Source organism: Loxodonta africana, chromosome 3 (assembly GCF_030014295.1).
Source record: "Loxodonta africana isolate mLoxAfr1 chromosome 3, mLoxAfr1.hap2, whole genome shotgun sequence".
NCBI lineage: Eukaryota > Metazoa > Chordata > Mammalia > Proboscidea > Elephantidae > Loxodonta > Loxodonta africana.
In genome coordinates, this window is record NC_087344.1 from 20,497,452 (window position 1) to 20,512,248 (window position 14,797).

Sequence of the window (14,797 nt, forward strand, 5' to 3'; positions counted from 1 at the left end):
TTTAGTACAGTGGAACATCTACTGGAAGAAAATGAACTTTACCACCCAGCCCCCGTCACCAGCTCCGCCCACAGCCCCGCCTTCCCTTTTGGTCCCCACCATGGCCAGCCTGGTCTCCACCTAGGGTCCAACTGAGTCTTTAAGGCAAGAAAACGTCTCTTAGCATTTCCCAGCTGGAATAAGTCGCACAGGCACCCATCTTCCCCAACCTCCGAGTCCCCGCCCAGTACGTTCCCAGGAGGAACCGGAAGTGGAAGTGCGGTTTCGCCAGGCGGCGGCCTTCTTACGTGCGTTTTAGCCGCGGTTTGAGCTGAGTTTTCGCCTCTCCGGGCGTCCGCCCAGTCCACGTGGAGCCCTGAGGGAGCGGGAGGATCTGGAGGAGCAGGTGCGGGTCAGAGGGCACCGTCCCAGGCCCGGCGGCGCGCTTTTTCGGCCGCACCTTCCTCCCGTGGAAGCTGCTCGGCCCCTCAGAGAGGCCTCTCGGCTGAGCCTGCGCCCGTCAGGGCCGCCGGTGCAGGCGCTGCCCGGAGCGTAGGTCCCTTCTGGAAAAGGCGGGATGGGAAGTGGGGTCAGGGCGCCTTTGGCCGGTCCTTTCCGTTTGCCGTGCTTTACACTTTACCAGTTGCCTCCAGTAGATTCCGACTCACAGCGACTCTATAGGACAGAGTAGAGCTGCCCCAAAGCGTTTCCAAGACTTCCACATCTTTCTCTCGCGGAGCGGCTGGTGGGCTCAGCTACAGACCTTTCCGTTAGTAGCAGATCACTTTAACTCTTGCACCACCGGGGCTCTTTACCGCTGTTTTTAAAAGCCGGTAGAGCATTTGTGGCCTTTCTCCAGAGTAAAAACCCTCTCGTCGTTTGGATCACCGACACTCCGGCCCCAGCTTCGAGTTGTTCTGCTGACCTGGCGATTCTGGCCTGTTCCAGTGAACGCAGAGTGGAATCGCTTTGGCTGTGGTATCATTTACTGGCCCTAAAATCCCACCACCCACCTCAGTCTGGCGCCACCATTCACCTTTGTTTTCTATGCTTCAGCCACCCATTTCCCAGGTCATGGATTAGACTGGGTTTTCTGCTGACTCAGATTTACACACACTTCTCCCACTTGGAGTACTCTCTCAGACCTTTCCGTACACCGTCAACCAGGCCCAACCATGCTAGTAGCTAAATTCTACCAAATCTTTGAACCTTATTTTAAATATCTTTCACTTACAAGCCATCTAACCTGTCCCTCAGGTTAGGTCTTTTCATTTACAGACTCTCAGATGTCCAGGATTTTCATTATTTAAAATTGTCTTCATGCTAGACTGTGGTACCTATGGGCAGGTAATATGGACCTCTTTCTTTATCATCCCTTTTTAGCCTGACATGCTGCTTGCTCCTTGAAGGCTGTTCAGGAAAAAGTTAACCCACCAGGCCTGGGTTGCTAAACGCACTAAATTCTGAAGAAAGGCTTGTCTTCGGGAGTGGTGTTCGGTTTGCTCCTGGGAGGTGAGCTCTGAGCCCTTGGAACATTCCGATGAGTGTTTTTGTATGCCTGAAACCTCTTTCCATGCTGTATTAGTTTACCAAGATAGTTTATGCTAAAACGTGATTTATGGTGAAGGCCTGTTCTTGCTTTTCGGGGATCCAGGTAGTGTAGATTAGTCACGTGAGGACTGCATGCTTATGTGACTGACCACCCGATTAAAACCCTGAACACCAAGGCCTAGGTATCCTTTCCTGGTTGGCAACACTTCTCATGTATTCTCACACATTGTTCGGAGAACTAAACTAAATCCGAGCAATTCTACTGGGAGAGGACCCCTAGCTACCCCGGGATACACACTTGTTACCCCCAGATTTTGCTCCATGTACGTTTTCCCTTTATTAATTTTAATCTGTATCCTTTTGCTATAATAAACCTTACCCATGAGTACAGTAGCTTTTCTGATTCCTGTGAGTTGCTTTCATAAATTGTTGAGCATGAGAGTGGTCTTGGGTACTGCTGACACAAGAGCACACAGAGAACATTTTATACTGACAATCAGTGATTGTGTCTAATTTAGAGTAGCACTAATCCCTAGTATTTCCTATGATGATGGACATGTTATATTTCTACACTGAAGACACAATAACCACTAGCCCCATGTAGCGAATTGGGCACTGAAAGGTGTCTATTGCAACTAAAGAACTGAAATTAAAATTGGAATTAATTTTAATAGTCACATATGGTACTGATTATAGTAGTAGACAACACAACTCTACTCAGCAGAACCCTAAGTTTGTTGTTGAAGTTAGGTGCCGTTGAGTTGGTTCTGACCCATAGTGACACTGTGTTTCACAGAATGAAACACTGGCCCGTCTTTTGCCATATTCACAATCGCTGTTATGCTTGAGCCCATTGTTACAGCCATTATGTCTGTCAATCTCTTCCAGGGTCTTCCTCTTTTTCGCTGACCCTCTGCTTTACCAAGCATGATGTCCTCCTCCAAGGACTGATCCCTCCTGATAACATGTCCAAAATATGTGAGATGTAATCTCGCCATTCTTGCTTCTAAGGAGCATCCTGGTTGTACTTCTACCAAGACAGATTTGTTCATTCTTTTGGCAGTCCATGGTGTATTCAGTATTCTTCATCAACACTACAACTCAAAGGTGTCAGTTCTTCTTCAGTCTTCCTTAGTCATCGTCCAGCTTTGGTATGCATATGAGGTGTTTGAAAACACCGTGGCTTGGGTCAGGCACACCTTAGTCTTCAAGGTGACATTTTTGCTTTTTAACACTTCCAAGAGGTCTTTTACAGCAAATTTGCCCAATGCAGTGCGACTTGATTTCTTGACTACCGCTTCCACGGGTGTTGATTATGGATCCAAGTAAAATGAAATCCTCGACAACTTTGAACTTTTCTCAGTTTATCATGATGTTGCTTATTGGTCCAGTTGTGAGGATTTTTGTTTTCTTTATGTTGAGGTGCAATCCATACTGAAGGCTGAGTGCTTTCATCTTCATTAGTAAGTGCTTCAAATCCTTTTCACTTTGAACAAGCAAGGTTGTGTCATCTGCATAATGCAGGTTGTTAATGAGTCTTCCTCCAATCCTGATGCCACGTTCTTCATATAGTCCAGCTTCTTGGATTAGGTGCTCAGCATACAGATCGAATAAGTATGGTGAAAAGATACAACCCTGTAGTACACTTTTCCTGACTTTAAACCACACAGTATCCCCTTGTTCTGTTTGAGTAACTGCCTCTTGATCATGCACAGGCTCCTCAAGAGCACAATTAATTGTTCTGGAATTCTTGTTCTTTACAACATTATCCATAAATTGTTATGATCCACACAGTCGAATGTCTTTCCATAGTCAATAATTGAACATCTTTCTGGTATTCTCTGCTTTCAGCCAGGATCCATTTTATATCAGCAATGATATCCCTGGTTCCATGTCCTGTTCTGAATCTGGCTTGAATTTCTGGAAGTTCCCTGTCGGTATACTGCTGCAGCTGCTTCACCTTTTTTAGTCTGGAAGCTCATCTAAAACCTGTCCACCATGGGTGACCCTGCTGGTATTTGCGGCACAGCTTCCAGCATCACAGCAACATGCAAGCCCCAACAGTACAACAAACTGACAGACACATGGGGGAGAACCCTAAGTGAAGAACATAAAAAAGGGCATTAACATGGTCATCATCACAAACCAGAGCTTCACAGGCTTTTGCTCTTTGAGGCCTTTCATACGGGCAACACTATGGATAGAAGTCAGTGTAACACTGTGTTCAATTTGGTTGCATCTACATGATTTAACTTTTTATAAGTTGATGAGAAGAGCAATCAGCTCTGTTATCTTTAAGTGGATTTCACTGATTCTGATAATTTCAGTGAAAAAAATTTAACACGAATGTGATGGGAAGTAACTGAGATGGGAGAAGGGGCATTCTCTGACAAAGTGACTCTTTGTGATAAGACCCGAATCATGAGAGGGCAACCATGGAATTCCTAGGGAAAGAAAATCAGTCAGAGGAACTATGTACTGCAAAGACCATGTTGTGTTGTTGTTAGTTCCTGTTGAGTTGATTGCAACTCATGGTGACCCTGTGTGTTAGAGTAGAACTGCACCGTAGGGTTTCTTGACTGCAAACAGAAGCAGATTGCCAGGTCTTTCTTCTACTGATGGGTTTGAACCATCAGCCTTTTATGTTAACAGTCTAGTGCAAATCATTTGTGCCAAAGGCCATGTGGGAGGAATGTGATTGCCATTTCTGAGGAATTAAGAAGAAAATGTGACAAGAGCTTTTTATTTCAGAGTTGTATACTTCCTCAAAGAATATATATGGATGGCAGATGAGCTTACATAAATATCCTTAATGTTGTTTATCATTAACCAACCCGTTTCTGTCAAGTGGATTCCAACTCATAGTGACCCTACAGGACAGAGCAGAACTGCCTCATAGGGTTTCCAAGGCCGTAAGTCTTTATGGAAGCAGATTGTTGTAGCTTTCTCCTGTGGAATAGCTGGTGGGTTTGAACTGCCAGCCTTTCAGTTAGCAGTCATGTGGTTAACCACCGAGCCACTAGGGCTCCTTCTTAATCATTAGGGAAGTGGAAATGCAAACCACAGCGAGATACCACTGAAAAAACAAAACAAAAACATTGCCATCAAGTTGATTCCAACTCGTAGTGATCCCATAGGGCAGAGCAGAACTGCCCTGTAGGGTTTCCAAGGAACGGCTGGTAGATTTGAACTGCCAGGCTTTTGGTTAACAGCTGAGCTCTTAACCACTGTACCACCAGGGCTCTGAGATACTTCTACCACCCATTAATATGACTAAAGAAAGAATGGAGACTTCCAAGTGCTGGTGAGGATGTAGAGCAACAGCAACTTTTTTTTTTTTAACTTTTATTGAGCTTCAAGTGAACGTTTACAAATCAAGTCAGACTGTCCCATATAAGTTTATATACATCTTACTCCGTACTCCCACTTGCTCTCCCCCTAATGAGTCAGCCCTTCCAGTCTCTCCTTTCGTGACAATTTTGCCAGCTTCCAACTCTCTCTATCCTCCCATCCCCCCTCCAGACAGGAGATGCCAACACAATCTCAAGTGTCCATCTGATATAATTAGCTCACTCTTCATCAGCATCTCTCTCCTACCCACTGTCCAGTCCCTTTCATGTCTGATGAGTTGTCTTCGGGGATGGTTCCTGTCCTGGGCCAACAGAAGGTTTGGGGACCATGACCGCCGGGATTCCTCTAGTCTCAGTCAGACCATTAAGTATGGTCTTTTTATGAGAATTTGGGGTCTGCATCCCACTGATCTCCTGCTCCCTCAGGGGTTCTCTGTTGTGTTCCCTGTCAGGGCAGTCATCTATTGTGGCCGGGCACCAACTAGTTCTTCTGGTCTCAGGATGATGTAGGTCTCTGGTTCATGTGGCCCTTTCTGTCTCTTGGGCTCTTAGTTGTCGTGTGACCTTGGTGTTCTTCATTCTCCTTGAGCAACAGCAACTTTTATTCACTGATTGGAACGCAAAATGGTGCAGCCACTTTGGAAACTGGTTGGCCATTTCTTGTGAAAATGCACTTATCAGACCACAGAGTGGTCCCACGCCTAGGTCAACACACAGGTGAAAATTTGCATTTACACGAAACCCTGCATGATGTTTCTATAGTAGCTTTATTCATCATTGCCCAAACCTGAAAACAACCAAGATGTTCTTCAACAGGTGGATGAATTAACAAACTTTCTTACATCACTACAATGGAATGCCACTCAGCAATAAACAACTCACTATGTTGTGTGTCCAGAGTGGGAAACAAACTGACAAATGAACCTAACTCTATTACAAATGCATGACATAATCTCCCTGACAGTGTTGATGAAAAAAGGAGCTGACCTAAAAAACTTTGGGGATTGTGTTTTTTTTTCTAGAAGCTGTAAGTCTATAGGGTTGCTATGAGTCAGAAGTGACTGGATGGCAATGGGTTTTTTGGTAAGGCTAATACAAAAAGGTTTTTTTTAATACAAAAAGAACTGCAAAGCAATATTGCTTTAGTTGATAAATGTGTTTCTCAGAGAGGTATTGGTTAGCACTTCTGAAGCTACATGTTTAGTAGGGTTGAACAAATATATAAATTGCAAGTAATGGGAACCAAGTTTTTTATCTTATCAGATAAAGAGCATTATAATTAGCAAGGGGGGAAGACTATAAATCAGAAGGGATAAAGGGGGATATTTTATAATCAAAGAATTCAACAAGAAGATGTAATAATCTGGAATGTGTATACACCTAGCAACAATATATATGAAGGAAAAACTGGTAGACGAAATAGAAAGTCACAAGAAAATGAAAGTCTGCAAGCAAATAGAAGATCTGAATAACACCATCAGCCATCTTGACCTAATTAACATTTATTGGATACTCCAACAAAGGCAGAGGACACATTATTTCTAAGTCCTCATTAAACATTCGGCAAGATAGACCAGACACTGGGTTAGCAGTTCCAGAGTGCATGCCAGGCCAGCAGTTGAAGCTGCAGTTGCTGGGCTGAGCAGCAATAGTGGCTGCCATGCCACCTGGTGTACGCAGCTACTGCAGGACCTGGAGAAGATGGGAGCCCAGCTAGGGTTCCTGTGTTAGTGTGGACAGACAAGGGGCTGTTCATGCTGGAGGTTTATCCAGTATCACTGTGCCCCATGATGAATTGGGAGCTGCCTCACTAACTCCTCAGGGAAGCAGCCTGGGAAATGGTCATTGCAGTAGCAGAAGCCTTCAAATTAGACCTTGTCTTGACCCAGCAGTTCCCCTTGTAGAATCGTCCTATGGAAAACCCAAGAGCACCATGATGGTACCTGCTGATAGTAGTGATAAATAGTGGAAACCATGAAATTTGGTGTCCACCAGAAAGGGAATTCAATAAATCCTTGACCATACATCAGAACATTGAACTGCCACTAAATATTATTTCCAGAAAAGTGTGAACCACAGGAGACGCAGTCTTAAAGGCAGGGCATAAAATAGTGTGTCCATGATCATGATAGTTTGTCACACATTTACATATATGTGTTTTACATTTTATAAGTGCTGACAAACCAGCCTCTAGAGACGGTCCATCCTAGAACACTTACAGGGATTCTCCTTTGAAGGTAAGATTGTGATTGATTTCTCATTTTGCTTCTCCCTAATTTTCAAGTTTTTTACATTCATTATTCATTGCTTATAAAAATCTTAACCTCATTTTTAAAATTTAAAAACATTAATTCATGTTTGAAATGTATAGTTATACGAGGTTAAAATGCATTGTCTTATAATCAGTAGCACAATTTAAGTACAGAGCAGTAGACCTTTTCCCTCCAAGACCTTCCTCATATTGCCCCTTTTTTTGTCAAACCTTCCTGTCTGTGAATCCCTGGCAACTGTTCCTATATATATGATTCACTGTGTAGGCCTTTTTTTTTTTTTTTAAAGAAATTCTGGCTGCTTTCACTTAGCATAATACATTTAAGAGTCATCCATATTGATGAATGCATCAATAGTTTATACCTTTTTATTGTTGTGTAGTATCCCATCGTATAGGCATGCCACAGTTTGTGTATTCATGCTTTGGAGGACACTGGGTTTCCAGCTGTTACAAATGAAGCTGAAATAAACTTTCTTCACAGTTTTTGATGTGAACATAAAGTTTTTGTTTTTCTTGTATATATCCTTGGGAGTAGGATAGCTGTCTTATGGTAGGTGTATGTTTAACTTTGTAAGAAACTGTCAATCTGTTTTCTTTAATGAGGCTATGCCATTTTATGTTCCCACCAGCAATGTATAATTCCATTTGCTGGTGGGATCTAGAGAGACTGCTTACCTAGCACAGTTCTTTTTGCCACTAGCATCAGGGAAATATGTTGAGGTTGGTGGCTCATCTAATAGGCAGCCCCACATTTGCTGAGGGAAGGATGTGGCCTGTAGCAATCTCGATTAGACCACAGACCACATGTATAGGGCTCCTTTCTATGCCTTCACTGTCAGCCTCATCTGAGCCTAACCAAGTGTTTTGTGGAAGGAACATAGTATCTCTCAGGTCTCAGTCAGAGAAAGTGGCCATCGCTTCTCATCACAATTCCTGAGGTGCCAGCCTTTACTGTTTCTGGTTTGGAATCTGGTGTCGAAGCACATATCTGAGCTAACGGGTCAGTTGGTAGTCCTCTTACCACTCACTCCTTCCACACCCATGGCTGAAGTAACTTTTCTCTATGTAGCAGGCAGAGTCCACATGTCAACCTGTGAGAGGAGGAGGGTCCAGAGGTGGTAATCCAGGGTCAAAGGTCACTAGTTCTTTGTCAGTTCCTGGTTGTTCCAGCCTCAGTGGGCATTAAAGAGCAGCAGCCCCTCCTCTAAGGGGCTCTTTTTGCCTGTACCTGCCCAGCCTGCAGCTCATCAGGAACAGCTGGTATTAGGGATGCTACCTTGGGCTTGGTTCCCGAAGATGAAGTGGGTTGGTTAATGCAGGTGGTGACTTTTGATCTGCTGGGCTTCATTTTCCCAAAGCCTTCAAAGCAACATTTGTGCCCTTTCTGCAGAAGGAAAAACCATTTTCACCTTGGTGTCAAGGAGACACTACCCCCAGCCTTGTCCTGTCCTCTTTGTCCTGGTGATTCTGACACATAGTTTATTGACATTTGATAAATTATATTCAGATGGAAAGATAAACATTTTCAGGATATTAGGAACCCCTTCTAATGTAAATAAATCCATGAGTGAAATGAAGAGAAATACAAATTTACCACAAAGAAAAGGTCTGCTCACCTCTGTTTTCGTGTCATCTCCACCTCACCTATTTCAGAGCCCTGAAAATCCTTCACAGCTTTAAAATTTGGGAGCCTTTAAGAATAAAGACAGAGTAGAACTGCCCCATGGAGTTTCCAAGAAACACCTGGTAGATTCGAACTGCCAACCTTTTGGTTAGCAGCTGTAGGTAGCACTTAACCACTATGCCACCAGGGTTTCCTGTAGGGTCAATATGAGTTGGAATCGACTTGACGGCAACGGGTTTGGTTTTTAAGAAGAAAGACCATACAGGCTTTTTTATTTTATGGGCATTAGTTGGATTTGAGTTTACTATAAACAAGATGAGTTTTGACAGATGAAATTTCTCCCATTAGTTTATTGTGAATTTCTTATCTAAAGAAAATTGGTAGTTCCAGTAAAAGGAGCACCCATAACCCTTGATCTTGGCTCACCAACTGTTAAGATTTTGCCTCATCTATCCATATATAAAAATACATTATTGCAAGGAATTGTACAATGCTTAATTGCAGATGTTTTCTTCACCCTTGAATCTTCAGCATGCACCTCCTCAGAAGGACAATCTCCTACCCGCCCCAAAAAACAAAAACCCTGAATTTTCTATTGTCCCACATTAGGAAAGAAAATCTCTCCAGTTGTACAGAAGTATCCATATAGTTGTCAGGTTTTTTGAAGCTAGGATCCAAACAAGATTTGGACGTTGCCTTTCTATTTTTTGATCTCTTTCCTCTGCTTTAAATGCTACATTCACCTGCAGTTTTTTTTCTTTTTGTTGTTATAAAACCATGTATAAACAATGTTTGCCAACTGAACATTTTTCATGTGTGTAATTCATTGATACTGGTTGTATCAATCATGTTGGACGAACATCACCAATATCCATCCATTGCCAAAGTTTCCATCACCATAAAAATAACTCAGTGCTTCCTAAACAATGACACCTTCCCCTCTTCCTCTTTGATCTCTACACTTAGCCTATTCTAGTTATTTCATCTAAGTGAGATCATACAGTATTTGTCCTTTTGTGATTGACTTTATTCAGCACAATGTTTTTCAGGTTCATCCATGTTGTAGGGTGTGTCAAGTCTTCATTTCTCTTTATGGCTGAGTAGTATTCCAAGGTATGTATGTACCCCATTTTGTTTAATCATTCATCCACTGAGGAACATTTTGGTTGTTTCCACCTTTTGGTTATTGTGAATAGTGCTGCAAGGAACATTGGTGTACCTGTGTTTGTGTTGCTGCTTTCAAATCTCTTGAGTATATACCTAGGTAGTTCTATGTTTAACTTTTTGAGGAACTGTCAGACTGTTTTCACAGTATGTCTGCCATTTTACATTTCCACCAGCAGTAGAAGAGGGTTCCAATTTCTCCTTACCGTCACTAACATTTCTTGTTTTCCATTTTTATAATCTTAGCAATCCTAGTGGGGGTAAAGTGATATCTCACTGTTTTGTTTTTTCAGGTTTTTCCTTTTCCTATTTTTTGAAATTATTATTTAAAAATATATGTAACATTTGCCATTTCATCATTTTTGTTTTTCGCAACCCTATGTACAACAGAACAAAACACTGCCCTGTCCTGCACCATTCTCACAAACATTGCTGTGTTTGAGTCCCATTATTGCAGTCATTGTGTCAGTCCATCTCAGCAAGCAATGTTGTGTCATCTGCATATTACAGGTTGATAATGAGTCTTCCTCCAATCCTAATGCTGCGTTCTACATATAGTCCAGCTTCTTGGATTATTTGCTCAGCATACTCTACTCATTGAATAAGTATGGTGAAAGGATACAACCCTCACACACATAACATCTTTCCTGATTTTAAACCCTGCTATCCTCTTGTTCTGTTTGAACAACTGCTTATTGGTCTATGTACAGGTTCCCTATGAGCACAATTAAGTGCTCTAGAATTCCCATTCTTCCCAATGTTATCCATAATTTGTTATGATTCACACAGTCAAATGCCTTTGCACAGTCAGTAAAACACAGATAAACATCTTTCTGGTATTCTCTGTTTTCAGCCAAGATCCATCTGACAGCAGTAAGATCCTTCATTCCACATCCTCTTCTGAATCCAGCTTAAATTTCTGGCAGTTCCCTCTCAGTGTACTGCTGCAACCATTTTTGAATTATCTTCAGCAAAAATTTACTTGTGTGTGATATTAATAATATTGTTTGATAATTTTCTGCATTCTATTGGATCACTTTTCTTTGAAATGGGCACAAATATGAATCTCCTCCAGTCGGTTGGCCAGGTAGCTGTCTTCCAAATTTCATGACATAGACGAGTGAGCACCTCCAGCCTGCATCCATTTGTTGAAACATCTCAGTTGGTATTCTGTCAATTCCTGGAGCCTTGTTTTTCACCAATACCTTCAGTGCACCTTGGACTTCTTCCTTCAGTACTATCTGTTCTTGACTATATGCTACCTCCTGAAATGGCTGAATGTCAACCAATTCTTTTTGCTGCAGTGACTTTGTGTATTCCTTCCATCTTCTTTTGATGCTTCTTGCGCCTTTCAATATTTTGTCCATAGAATCCTTCAGTGTTTCAACTTGAGGCTTAAATTTTTTCTTCAGTTTTTTCAGCTTGAGAAATGCTGAGCATGTTCTTCCCTTTTGGTTTTGTAACTCCAGGTCTTTGTACATTTCATTGTAATACTTTGTCATTTTGAGCTGCCCTTTGAAATCATCTGTTCAGCTCTTTCACTTCATCATTTCTTCCATTTGCTTTAGCTACTCTGCATTCAAGAGCAAGTTTCAGAGTCCCTTCTGTCATCCATGTTGGTCTTTTCTTTCCTGTCTTTTTAATGACCTTTTGTTTTTTCAGGTATGATGTCCTTGATGTCATCCCACAATTCGTCTGGTCTTCAGTCATTAGTGCTCAGTGCGTCAAATCCATTCTTGAGGTGCTCTCCAAATTCAGGTGGGACAGCCTCAAGTTTGTATTTTGGCTCTCATGGACTTGTTCTCATTTTCTTCAGCTTCAACCTGAACTTGCATATGAGCAATTGATGGTCTGTTCCACATTCAGCCCTGGACTTTGTTATGATCGATGATATTGAGCTTCTCTATCATCTCTTTCCACAGACATAGTTACCTTGATTCCTGTGTGTTCGATCTGGTGAGGTCCACGTGCGTAGTTTGTGTTTATGGTCTATGTGTCTATCATTTTACCAGTACCTGACTGTTTTGATTGCTGTAGTTCTGCAGTACATTTTGATCAGTAAGTGTGAGTCCTCCTACTTGGTTCTTCAGTATTGCTCTAATGGCTTCTTGCCATCCCATATAAAATTGAGGATTGGTTTTTCTGTTTCTCCAAGGAAGGCTGATGGAATTTTGATTGGACTGCATTGAATCCAAAGATTGCTTTAGATAATATCGTCATCTTAAGAACATTAAATCTGCCACACACAGAGTGTGTTTGCATTTATTTATATTTTATTTAATCTCTTTCAGCAGAGTTTTGTAATTTTCCTTGTATAAATCTTTCACCTGCAAAACCCGTTGCCATCAAGTTGATTCCGAGTCATAGCAACCCTATAGGACAGAGTAGAACTGCCGCATAGGGTTTCCAAGGAGCACCTGGTGGGTTTGAATTGCCGACCTTTTGGTTATCAGCCGTAGCATTTAACCACTATGCCACCAGTATTTCCCTAAGTCTTTCACATCCCTTGTTAAATTTATTCCTAGGTATTTTATTCTTTTAGATGGTACTGTAAATGGAATTGTTAATTTCCTTTTCACATTGTTCACTGCTGTTGTATAGAAACCCAACTGATTTTTGAGTGATGACCTTGTACACAAAAACTTCCTGAATTCCTCTTTTAGCTCTAGAGGCCTTCTTTTGGATTTTCTATACATAGGATTTCCTGTATATATAGATTTCGTATATATAGGAAAATCCTATGTATATCTTCTCCCTTCCCGATTTGGATCCTTTTTACTTTTTTTTTCTTGCCTTATTGTTCTGTCTGGGTTTCTACTATAATATGGAATAACAGTGGTGAGAGCAGACACTTTTGTCTTGTTTCCCGTCTTAAGGTGAAAGCTCTCAATTTTCTCCATTGAATATGATGTTTGCTGTGGGTTTTTCATAAATACCCTTAATTATATTGATGAATTCCCCTTCTAACTGGTCCAGTGTTTTTATCAAGAAGCGGCATCATATTGTTGGCAATCATGTACTAAGAGGAAGCAATATGAGGAACCACCAGCAGATGGGTGCTAATGGGGCAGTAAAATGGGGAAGGACATGGGGGTAGGGGCTGGATGGTGGATAAAAAGTCCTAAGGCTATCATCGAATGGGGACCAAGGGTTCTTTTAATCTGCTTTCATAGTAGTTTTGTTTTTAATAATACTGACTCTTGAATATTGGAGATGGGTTGTCTGGTAAAATGTTAAGCATTGTGACGGTTGTTTTCTCATGGTTTTGTTTAATCAGTTTGCATACGTTACTTCTTGTAAAGTGGACCTTGGGTCTGTAACAGTTCTAATGCAATTGCAATGCAAGCCACAGATAATAATTTCAAACATTTTAGTAGCCATATTAGAAAAGTAAAAATGGAAATGTTTAAATTTTGGATGATGTATCTTGTTTAATCCACTGTATCCAATTATTATCAATATATACATTTTTAATGAAATTAAAAACATAAACAAAATGAACAATGTCATGTATATAAAATTATTTATGAGACATTTTACATTTCTTTCCTTTTGTACTAAATCTTCCAGAATCCAGAAGCAGCAGAGCTCAGCGTAGATGCAAAAATTTAATTGGACATCTTGATGGCTATTTACATTTCATAAAATTTCCTGTTGAAAAAATACAGTTACAAACCCAAGTTATGCCAAACTTAAGTTTCCAAAAATTGAGTCATTTATTGTTAAACTGAAATTAAAATTACATAAAATTAAGAATCCAGTTTCTTAGTTTGCACTATCCACAGTTCATGTTCTCAATAGCCACACTACGTTGTTAGTTACTGTGTTAGATTGTGCAGGTCTAGAGGATTGAAATTTCACATATGCTGGTGTGTGCATCACATAACACGGGTTATCCCACTATTAGTGATGCTAGGTGTTTGTTTTTAGGTGTTTGGTCAAGGTGGTGGCTGCCGATCTCTCTTTGTACAGTCATCTGTGGATCTCTTTTTAGTCATCTATGGACGATACTTTCTCAACGGGGGAATAATCTGTCTTCCAACAGCCTTTCACACAATTAACATCACTTGTTGATCTTGGCCTAAATCATTTTACATTGGAGAAGTTACAAAATGGTGGCCTTTTCTCTAATTTCTTCTCCACTCTTTAATTGGTAGCCCTCTAAAAACAAGAACATTGCTTCCCCATGCCTTCTGTGCTTTTTTTTTTTTTTTAATCTTTGGAGTATCACAGTGTATTCTTGGATTTTTTTTTTCATTCACTGTTATTGGAGCCCTGGTGGTGCAGTTGTTAAGAGCTCAGCTGCTAGCCAAAAGGTCAGCAGTTTGAATCCACCAGCCGCTCCTTGGAAACCCTATGGGACAGTTCTACTATGTACTGTAGGGTCACTGTGAGTTGGAATCAACTGTAAGGCAACAGATTTGGTTTTTGGTATAATTAATTGTTGTCATTTGTTTTGATGTTTAAATTCTCCCAAATTTGGCCAAGGGTGGCCATTTTAAGTTGCTTACTGGGTCTTCCCATATCACCTGGTTCCAGACCTGAAAGTAACCATTTATCCAGAAATCCCTGGTTCTATCAATGAACATTGAGTAAGAGCACCCCAGATTAATTTAGGGCTCCCAACATGAGATGGTCGCCATACTAAAGTCTGAGTCTAAAATTCCATTTTGGATCAAAAGTAAATTCTGTTTTAAGAATGCAGCTTCTCATTTCTGCAACGCTTCACCGTACCCTAAGAAAATTACTTAGTAGACAGTTTTAAGAACGAGATTTAACAAAATGCTTAAGGGCTTAGCTTTAACAAAATGCTTAAGGGCTTAACATGCTTAAGGGCTTAGCTTGCTTAAGAATACA